An 11689-nucleotide genomic window follows, 5' to 3' on the forward strand; every position below is an offset into this window, starting at 1 on the left:
CCAATTTAATTTTGTTTTCAACAAATGCCTAGGTTTGTTGGGTTTACAAGGTTTAAAATTTTCTTCACATTCTTTCCGGATAGGTGCAGCTTCGGAAGCAGCTAGGAGGGGTATGGAAGAGTCTGCTATTAGGGAAATGGGGAGGTGGAGGTCGGATTGTTTTAAATTGTACATAAGACCTAAATTGTTTGTTTAATTTTCAGATTTACATCGCACTGTTTGGATTCTGGGACATTCGTTCATAAACTGGGCTCATAAGAGAGCGGCTCATCGTCCGTATACGGTAAATTTATCACTACAACCAGAATCCTACAGGTTGCTTTGGAAAGGAGTGCGTGGCCTCCAATGGCATCCGTTATATTTTCATTTGTCACGTTTATTGCAGGTTTGGCCACCTCCCTCTATCTTGGTGCTGCACTTAGGAGGTAACGATTTAGGGAATCTCAGAACTGTGGATGTTTTAGGTTTTATCAAACGGGATCTTGATAGATTTCATGCTGTTTCCCCAAATACGGTCATCATATTTTCAGAAATAGTTCCTCGCCTGGCATGGCTCTCCTCTAATATGAGGAGGGTAATGGAGCGGATGAGGAAAAGGGTGAATAGGGCCATGGAGAAATACATGCCCACCATTGTTGGGCTATCTTATCGGCATATTGACCTGGAAGGTGGTGTTCACGGTTTCTACAGATCTGATGGGGTTCACCTTTCGGAAATAGGTTTGGACCTGTTTAATCTTGGTTTGCAATCCAGTATTGAAATGGCCGCGGTGGTGGGGGTGGGCCGGGCTTGAAGCAAGCCCGCCTGGTGGGGACTATTTGTTGCTTAATAAAATAGTGTTTACTGTCTGCCCGAGTTTTGAATAACTGGGCAGGATGCTGGTGTTTATTGAAAATTTAAAGATGAGTTTAATAAATAAAGTGTTTTTTTGTTATGATGTTTAAAACCAATAAAGGTACCGCGGCCATTATATTTGCCAAAAGATTAAAATGGTGTATGTTTCTTTTATTTACCAGTTATAATAGGTTATTAAGATGGGTGCTGGTGTGTGTGTGGCCTACAGTCTCAATAACTTGGTAAAATGACAACTTTGTGGGAAAAAAATATTTTTTTACGTTTTTTTTTCATTTTTCAAAAAACTTAGACAAAAACGTACAACTATAAAGAACACACCATGCCTCTTACTAAATACCTTGTACAGTCTACTTTCCAAAAAGGCTTAGTTTGGGGGGTATTTGTACTGTCCTGAAATTTTTGGGCCTCAAGAAATGAGATAGGCAGTCAGTACAGGACAGGAATGAATTTCAAATAGTTTGTAGATTCATAAACATTCACACAGACTAAATAATTTAAAGTTATTTAGGTTATTTTTACCAAAGAAATGTAGCAGAATACATGTTGGCTTCAATTTATGAAGAAAATACATTTATTTTCAAGATATTTTTGTGATATTTATGTAAAAATTGTTTTGTTTATATAAGAAAAGTAGTAATTACATCAGTATAAAAGAACTAACAATCATTTGAAACCAAATGACATAAACTAAGATTGTGACAACAGCACCCACTAAATTCCGACATTTAATAAACAAAATAATTGTGTTGCTAATACATTAATACCACAACCCATAAGCATAGGGATATTGCCTACAAATCATCATGTGATAATCAATTCATCAAAAAGTGTCCAAAGATGATAATACAATAAAGTTCAAGGTGCAAAATCAGTCCAAATAAAAAGTGAAGAGTGCAAGAAAATTATTGCAGTAAATGTGTATATTGCCCCAATCTTATATAACCCTATGCCATTCCACACCCAGGTGCGCACCCAATGCAGTCTATGCATTAAGGTAAAAACTATCTGTGCTGCAGCAGCCCCCTTTTTCTTACCTGAACCCGATCGCTCCAGCGAGGAGAACAAGCCCAGCAGCTCCAGTGGCTGTCTCGGGTCCTCATTGGACAAATTAATAGCAGCAGGAGCCATTGGCTTCTGCTGCTGTCAACCAAATCCAGTGGCATTGAAGCCAAGTCCTGCTGTCTGTGTCAATGAATGCAGCAGCAGCACTCAGGAGTGCATCCGCATGAGTGGAGGAGGAGGAGGCGTCAGAAGCATTGCCGGGGGACCCTAGAAAAGGAGGATTGGGGCCGCTCTGTGCAAAACCCTTGCACAGAGCAGGTAAGTATAACATGTTTTTTTTTTTTTTTAAACAAACCTCTAAAATTACTTTAACTACTTCACGCCCGCACTATAGCTGAATGACGGCTTCAGCACGGTCCTGAAAATCCGGGAGGCTGTCCTCCCCTTTCCTCGTTCCCCGAGCGCGCAGCGGGGACATTTTGTGCTGGATGTGTCCTTTGGACACAGCCAATCTCAGATTGCAGTGAATGGCCAATCAAAATGGCCATTTACTATGCGATCTGTGCGGCCAATGAGGGATGATCTCAAATGTAAAGATATGAGATCATCTCTCATTGCTGGCTCTCCCTCCTCACACAGAGACCGCGTGTGAGGAGGGAGAGCGATCTGTAACTGCTTCAAAGTGAGTGAGTGCCACAGTGCCCATACAGTGCCACCATGTCTATAGGGATCTGTGCCAATCTATGCCCACCTGTGCCAATCTGTGCCTACCTGTGCCAGTCTGTGACCACCTGTGCCAATCGGTGACCACCTGTGATGTCAGTGATCTGTGCCCAACTGTGCCACCACATCAGTGCCCACCTGTGCCCACCAGTGCCACCTTAGTGCCCACCAGTACCACCTTAGTGCCCATCTGTGCCAAGCAGTGCCCATCTGTGCCGCCTCATCAGTGCACATCTGTTCAATTAGTCAGTGCACATATGTGTCGCCTCATCAGTGCCCATCTGTGCTGCCAATCAGTGCCCATCTGTGCCGCCAATCAGTGCCCATCTGTGCCACAAATCAGTGCCAATCTGCTCCGCATCATCAGTGCCCATCTCTTCCAATCAGTCAATCAGTGCCCATGTGTGCAGCTTCATCAGTGCCCATCTGTGCCACCTCAGTGTCCATCTGTGCTACCTCATCAGTGCCCATCTGTAACACCTCATCAGTGCCCATCTGTGCCACCTCATCCGTGCCCATCTGTGCCACCTCATCCATGCCCATCTGTGTAATCAGTGCACATCTGTGCCACCTCATCAGTGCCCATCTGTTTCACCTCATCAGTGCCCCTCTGTGACTATTCATCAGTGCACATCTGTGCCACCTCATCAGTGCCCATCAGTGAAGGCTTAGCACACACCTGTGTAGTCGCATCACCACCAGCAACCATGTCAGAAAGATACTTTTCTGCCGAGGAGGCATACCAAATTCTTTCCACGCCCGATGAGAGCAACGCGGAGCTCTCTTTTTCCGATTCCCTTTCCAATTCCGATTTTGAGTCGGACGTCAATTATGAGCCAGTCCTCAGTAGTGGAACACTGAGTGACTCAGAGGAGGAAGATAGTCGGCCCGCCAAACAAAAGCATTCTGGTGAGGAGGCAGTGCCATCCACCAGCACTGCAGTGCCATCTACCAGCACCACAGTGCCATCCACCAGCACCACAGTGCCATCCACCAGGACCACAGTGCCATCCACCAGCATCGTAGTGCCTCAGCAAGAAAGGCCAACGACCATTGCCAGCCCTCCGATGGCCTTCAGAACACCTTGTGGCTTCCTCCTAATTCAGGAGAAGCCAACATTCCCCCTTTCACTGCCCAGCCAGGAGTCCAGGTGGACACGAAGAATTTTTCCCCAATCCATTTTTTTTATCTAATTTTTACAGAGGACATGCTATCCAGAATTGTGACCCAGTGCAACCTATATGCCCAACAATTTATTTTGAATAGTCTGTACGTAGAAAATGTCTACACATCTCTTCCCCTGTTCCACAACCTTCACTGGAAGCAGACGCCAGCATGTGGCGCCGTCAGAAAGAATCGGAAGGGCTTTCCTCAAAGTCTTGTAAATAAGAAGTTGAATAGAGGAGAATCGGCAAGTCTGCGAAACAAGGAGATTCTGGCAGTGAAGTGGAGGGACAGAAGGGATGTGTATATGTTGTCTTTCATCCACAACAACACCTTCATGGAAATCCCCAGAAGGAATGGCCCCAATGCATCCAGGACTACAATTTGTTTATGAGGGGAGTCGACTTCAATGACCAGATGCTCGAACCCTACCTTGCCACAAGACGGACATACCATTGGTACAAAAAAGTCGCAATTTTTTTTTTTCAATTGGCCATATACAACTCGTATATCATGTACCGCAACTCCACCCAAAACCCCAAACGCTTCCTTGACTACCAGGAGGACCTTATCACTGCCCTTATATTCCCGAATGGCCCACCCCAAAACATCCGATCTGATGTTCTTAGTCGACTCTCCGAACGTCACTTTCCCAATAAAGTCCCTCCCACAGCAACAGGCCGACGACGTAAAAAAAAAAGTAAGGTGTGTACCAGTGGAGGAGTCAGACGAGACACAGCTTATTATTGTGCCCAATGTTCTTCCCAACCAGGCCTCTGTGTAGTTGACTGTTTTCGCCGTTACCATACTTCACTAAATTATTAGTGAAGTATGGTAAACATAATCCTCATTTCTTGCATTCACACACCTTCACACCCCTTATGCCACTGCCTGCTCTGTAACTCACCTCTTAGAATATCTACTTTCCAAAAATTGGTTATTTGGAGGGCATTTGTACTTTCCTGGCTTGTTAGTGTCTCAATAAATGAGATAGTCCGCCAGTACATCAGATGTGATACATTTTTTATGATTTGCACTATAGCTTGTAGACTCTAAAACTTTCACACAGACCAAATCATTTCCACAAATTTTGGGTTATTTTTACCAAATATGTGTAGCAGTATAAATTATGGCCAAAATGTATGAAAAAAAGTACTAATTTGCAAAATTGAACCACAGAAATTAAGAAAAAAATTATATGTTTCAAAATTTACGGTCTTTTTTCATTTATAGCGCAAAAAAAACAAAAAACACAGAGGTGATCAAATACCACCAAAAGGAAGCACTATTTGTATGAAAAAAAGGCCAAAAAAATCATTTGGGTACAGTGTTGCATGACAGGAGAGGGGTTTAAGTGCCCAGTAAGCAAGTGGTTAAAACTGATATTTTTTTTTCACAATCTGAAATTTGTATTCATATAAAAACATTCTGTTTGCATCTTATCCATTATGCCAAGTCCTGTGTGCAGGCCCGTCGAAACAAGACAGGTAAAGCAAGCAACTGCCTGGGGCCCCGAGCTGGCCAGGGGCCCCAGCAGGACGGGCCTTTACCGCGCCGTTGTGCAGCTGCTTAGGGTGCCTATGTCTGTCCCTGGTCCCGGAAAGTTTCATTGGGGGAAAATACAGGATCCCGGAATGAAATGGAGGACACAGCCTGTCAGCCAGTGCAGCCACTGCATTTCCTGGACTGGTTGCTAGGGCCGCCCCGCTTGGCGTTCCCCTCTTCCTCTCCCTGTGCTTGATAATGGAGGTGAAGTCCGCTGCAGCCAGCTACTGTCTCTCTCTGATGTTTTTCCAACCACTGCACGGTGCCTCTCTGATACTCCCCCGTGCTCTCCCCCTCCTCTACTTGGGCTTGATAACAGAGGTCACTGCAATGGCTCCTTTTCAGCCTCACAGACTGCACACCTCCTGTCCCTGCTTTCTCTGCATGCCTGGTTGCTGTGAATCTCCCTCAAATACCACAGTAGAAGAGGGGACACATTTAGGTCTGATTCACACTGCTGCAATGTCAAACATCACATGTGATTCGCACCTCACTGCTGTGCAAATCTCATGTGATGTCTGTGCAATGCAAATTCAGCCATACAAAGATTGTATGGCTGAAATCGCATTCGGACCAAACTCACACAGGACCCATTTTTTGGCTTACACCAGAATCGGATTGCATGGGTGTTCACACCTAAACGATCCGATTCCTGTCCAAATTCACAGTTCGCACTGCAATATGCAAACTTTACTGGAGGTGTCATTAACATTGTATTAAAAAAGAAAATGTAGCGCCCAGAAAATATAGTGAAAAAAGACCCCTAAAAAAGGGTGAAATTAGGTGTGTACCCTGAAGGTAAGTGGCTCAGAGTCTAAGCCTGATACCTCACAATACACAATAGTGAGATTGTGAAATTAATTGATACAAATCCGTGCTATAAAAATCAGCAAGTAGGTATACATATGTGGAATACCTATTGTGTAGTCATATATGTGCAGAGAAATTTATAATATATACAACAATGTGATAAGAAACTAAACTGGATGTTTAGTACTAGAAAGAGGCAGAGTCAGTTGTAAAGACAATCTTCCAATGGCAACATTCCACTATTCCACTATTAATCAGGTGTGCCTCAAAGGCCTCAACCCAATCCTGCAAATATACAAAGTCTCCTGGAAAACGTGGAGTCTGAATTGTACATATAAACTTCCAGTGTTGGGTGGAGCAGGTATCTTCAATGTTAGAACTCTTCAGTATCGGACAAATAAATGGATAAATAAACGGGTGGGTACCCTTACCAGAGCTGGTGGACCCTCTCAACCACCATACGGTGGGAGGGTCGTCAGGGCTTGTATAGACCGATTGTCTGGGTCCAGGGGTCCTCACTCCGCGTGTCCAATCCAGAAATGGTTACTGAAGCACTTGTTCTTTCAAGATGGATAACTGGGATCGGTTGATCGATAATGGCTCAAATCACCCAAAGTGGTAAAAGAAAAAATAGAGGTGCTCCTCGTAGTGTAAAAACATTTAATAAAAAAGCATTGCAAATATACACTCGTGGCAAAAAATGCAATAAAATATAAAATATAAAAACTTCAAATGACCACACATGAGAAAAGTCACTCTGCTAGCAATCAAAACGAAAAAATAGCAAAAGTAAAAATACAGCAGCAAACTCCCACCTTGGATAAAGGTGTAGGGAGTGTTCCAACAAAGTTGAGAATGCAATGGGGATGCAATGGAGTAATCACCCGACCGGTTTCGTCGCTAACGGACTTCGACTGGGGTATCTGGTCCTCCTATGCTCCCCCCATTGCATTAAATACCTTGAATCCAGGTCCCCGATTGCTTGCATCTGTTCGTCTATGTCCGGCGTGCGTTCCATGACACGGAACTGCAGGCATCACCTGCGCTCCTAAGGCCGGAAGTAGAACCCCCAATCCCCAACAAAGAGGACAGTCTAATAGAGGTAAGGGTAAGGGACCTAGAGGAAGATCCAAGAACCGAAGGGACACCCCCCAGGATCCCCGGCCCTATGATTCATCTCCTTATGGTGATCATAACTATTATGAACATTCCACCAGATATCCGCAATCCACTCCTGGATATGGAGGTTGGAGACCTCCTCCACCCGGCCCCTATAAACAGTCTAACCATACATATGGCTATATGGAGAGAGAGGACTACCGTCAGGTGAGGTCCCCATACACATATAATCAAGACCAACCTAGGCTGGAATACCAGGGGGATTTTCACCGGGACCGGGAAGACCATCCCAGGGGAAGAGAACCAAAAGGGGCTCGAGAGGGGGGCGACGAGCCCGGACGAAAAAAACGAAAAGTTTAAAGGGGACAGGGATTTTTAATCTCAGTAAAGTCCTATTGTCAAATACAGAGAAAGCAGTATTGGATAAGGGACTCAAATACGTTCCACCTAAAACGTTGAATAAATTTGCTACGTTTATTGACGTGCAAAAATATATAAGAAAATTAAACATACAACGATACTTTATTAGTAATCCTTGTAGACCCAATCTTCCAGATACCTCCTCCCAAATTGTTCACACAGGATTCTCTAATCCTTCCCTTTTTAACCCCTCCTGTCCTATGGCTCCTAATGTGAGGGTGTTTAGGGATATGGTCCTCAAAGACCTTGAGGAATTACCTCTAAAGAAAACTTTTACAGATCCTAGTATTAGGACTGGTTTGAAAAGTCTTTGTGAACACAAAGATTTGGTGATCCGCCCTGCGGACAAAGGGGGTGGCATTGTTGTGTTGGACAAATCCGCCTACCATGCAGAAATGCTTCGGATTTTGGGGGACACTAACACCTATGTTAAATTGCCCTCAAATCCCACTTCTAAGATTAAAGCCTCATTGTGCAAACTACTTACCGCAGGAACACAAAAAGGGATACTGGACAAAAAGGAGCGAGCATACCTGATGCCTAAGGTTCCTCGTATCCCCACTATATATTTTTTGCCAAAAATACACAAGGATGTTATTAACCCCCCTGGAAGACCCATCATCAGTGGGATCAATTCTATCACCTCCCGAATAGGGAGATATATTGATTTTCACTTGCAACCGATGGTTAAAGATGCTCCATCATATTTAAAGGATACCAGACATACGATTGCTCGCCTTAATGACGTCGTGTACAGTGGGGACATTATGCTCGTAACGGCAGACGTGTCCTCTCTCTACACGAGCATCGCCCATCATTTGGGGTTCCAGGCGGTGGAATGTTTCCTTTGTCGAAATGATAACATCCCTGTTGTACAGAAATATTTTATTATGGACCTGTTGAGGTTTGCGACTACCAATAACTATTTCTGGTACAACGGTGATTTTTTCCTGCAACAAAGAGGAGTGGCAATGGGGGCTAAGTTTGCCCCCAGCCTTGCCAATATTTTTATGGCCAAATGGGAGGAGGATGTCGTCTATGCTTTAAACCGACCAGAAATTGTCCTCTGGGCCCGGTACATTGACGACATCCTCCTCCTATGGAGAGGTGACCAGGACTCTCTAGCTTCATTTATGGCCACATTAAACAACAATGAGGTAGGGATTATTCTTACATACGAGGCAAGTTTCTCCAACATCCATTTCCTTGACCTCGTCATTGAAGCCAAGAATGACCGTTTGATAACTAGAACATATTTCAAAAACACCGACCGTAACAGCTATATCCCTACGGATAGCTGTCATCATCCGGCCTGGCTGAAATCTATCCCTAAGAGTCAGCTGTTGCGTATACGACGCAATTGCTCCGATACCAAAGACTTCTACTTACAAGCAGAGGTCTTGAAACAGAGGTTCTTAGATAAGGGATATTCGAGGGAGGGAATTGAAGAAGAAATTCAACACATAGGAAGGGTTGACCGTACAACACTCACACTTGAAAGGACTAGAGCATCACCTGATCCCAAATTTAGGAACGCATTTTTTACTACGTTCTCGGGTCAACATAAACAAATTAAGAATATCATTTGCAAACATTGGGGGATCCTCAAAGAAGATCAAGTGTTGGGACCTTCCCTGCCAAGCAATGCCACAGTCATCTATAGGGGTGCTTCTTCTTTAAAAAACCAAGTTGCCCCCAATGTTATTGATCCGCCTAAAAAAACAATTTTTTTTCCCTTATCCAAAGGCTTCCACCCATGCAGGAAATGCAAGGTATGCCTCGAAAATATACATGGGAGGAAGAAAAGCATTTCTTTCCGGTCTAGTGTCACTCAGATGGACTATCCCATGAAGCAATTTTCCACCTGTGCTTCTACATATATAGTTTATTTGATCACCTGCCCTTGTGGAAAACAATATGTGGGTCGTACTATCCGCAGTTTTTCCACAAGGGTAGGTGAACATGTTGCAAAAATTAAGAAAGGCAACGATAAACACACAGTGCCCAGACACTACCTACAGGTTCACAATAAGTCTTTGACAGGCACCTCTTTTTTGATTATTGACAAATTTGTGCCACACTGGAGGGGTGAACCTAGTATTAGAGGGGTCTCGAAGTTAGAAGTGTATTGGATATACACTCTTAAAAGTTACGCCCCATTTGGACTTAATGTCGAATGGGACGTGAATGCGTTTATTAATCAGTCCTGATTTTCTAAATTATTATTTTTCATACTTTTTTATAATAATTTTTTGACTCTTAGGATCGTCTATCTTTATTACAGCCAACATTGTTTCCCCTGATTCGTTAACTTTTCTGGGATCTAGAGGAAACAACTAAATAACTTTTTTAAGATCTGAAGATGTTATATATATGTGTGTATCTTTTTAATTGGTTCTGTAATTACTCGTTGTATATATTTTTAGTGGGTCCTTGGGTCCATCACCATGATTGCTTGTTTCCATCCGGTTCATATATGGTATTATATATTATATATATTATCTATGTTTGTCCCTTGTTAAGTCCTATTAGATTGGGATGACTTGGAATGATCTCTAACAACTCCGGTGGGCTCCTTGCTACCTTTGGGCTGATATATGACGCTAGGTGTCCGGGAGCGTTTTGTGTGTTGATACTGACGTCTGCCTGTGACATGCCTGAAGCGCATCGTGGAACGCGGCGTGACGGCGCTGACGTCATGACGCTGCGGAAGGGCTGCTGATGGATGCCCATTGGTCGGCAGACTACCTCATCTCCTGTACACCACAGAGGGGAGTGACTGAGTCATCTTGCGTCTTGACGATTACACGTCTTGACGTTGGGCGTTATGACGCCAAGCCCCGCCCTGCTACTTCCGGCCTTAGGAGCGCAGGTGATGCCTGCAGTTCCGTGTCATGGAACGCACGCCGGACATAGACGAACAGATGCAAGCAATCGGGGACCTGGATTAAGGTATTTAATGCAATGGGGGGAGCATAGGAGGACCAGATACCCCAGTCGAAGTCCGTTAGCGACGAAACCGGTCGGGTGATTACTCCATTGCATCCCCATTGCATTCTCAACTTTGTTGGAACACTCCCTACACCTTTATCCAAGGTGGGAGTTTGCTGCTGTATTTTTACTTTTGCTATTTTTTCGTTTTGATTGCTAGCAGAGTGACTTTTCTCATGTGTGGTCATTTGAAGTTTTTATATTTTATATTTTATTGCATTTTTTGCCACGAGTGTATATTTGCAATGCTTTTTTATTAAATGTTTTTACACTACGAGGAGCACCTCTATTTTTTCTTTTACCACTTTGGGTGATTTGAGCCATTATCGATCAACCGATCCCAGTTATCCATCTTGAAAGAACAAGTGCTTCAGTAACCATTTCTGGATTGGACACGCGGAGTGAGGACCCCTGGACCCAGACAATCGGTCTATACAAGCCCTGACGACCCTCCCACCGTATGGTGGTTGAGAGGGTCCACCAGCTCTGGTAAGGGTACCCACCCGTTTATTTATCCATTTATTTGTCCGATACTGAAGAGTTCTAACATTGAAGATACCTGCTCCACCCAACACTGGAAGTTTATATGTACAATTCAGACTCCACGTTTTCCAGGAGACTTTGTATATTTGCAGGATTGGGTTGAGGCCTTTGAGGCACACCTGATTAATAGTGGAATAGTGGAATGTTGCCATTGGAAGATTGTCTTTACAACTGACTCTGCCTCTTTCTAGTACTAAACATCCAGTTTAGTTTCTTATCACATTGTTGTATATATTATAAATTTCTCTGCACATATATGACTACACAATAGGTATTCCACATATGTATACCTACTTGCTGATTTTTATAGCACGGATTTGTATCAATTAATTTCACAATCTCACTATTGTGTATTGTGAGGTATCAGGCTTAGACTCTGAGCCACTTACCTTCAGGGTACACACCTAATTTCACCCTTTTTTAGGGGTCTTTTTTCACTATATTTTCTGGGCGCTACATTTTCTTTTTTATATTTTTCACCTTATATCCATATGGTATGTTGGCAGCCTGATTTACA

This window comes from Rana temporaria, chromosome 5 (assembly GCF_905171775.1).
Source record: "Rana temporaria chromosome 5, aRanTem1.1, whole genome shotgun sequence".
NCBI lineage: Eukaryota > Metazoa > Chordata > Amphibia > Anura > Ranidae > Rana > Rana temporaria.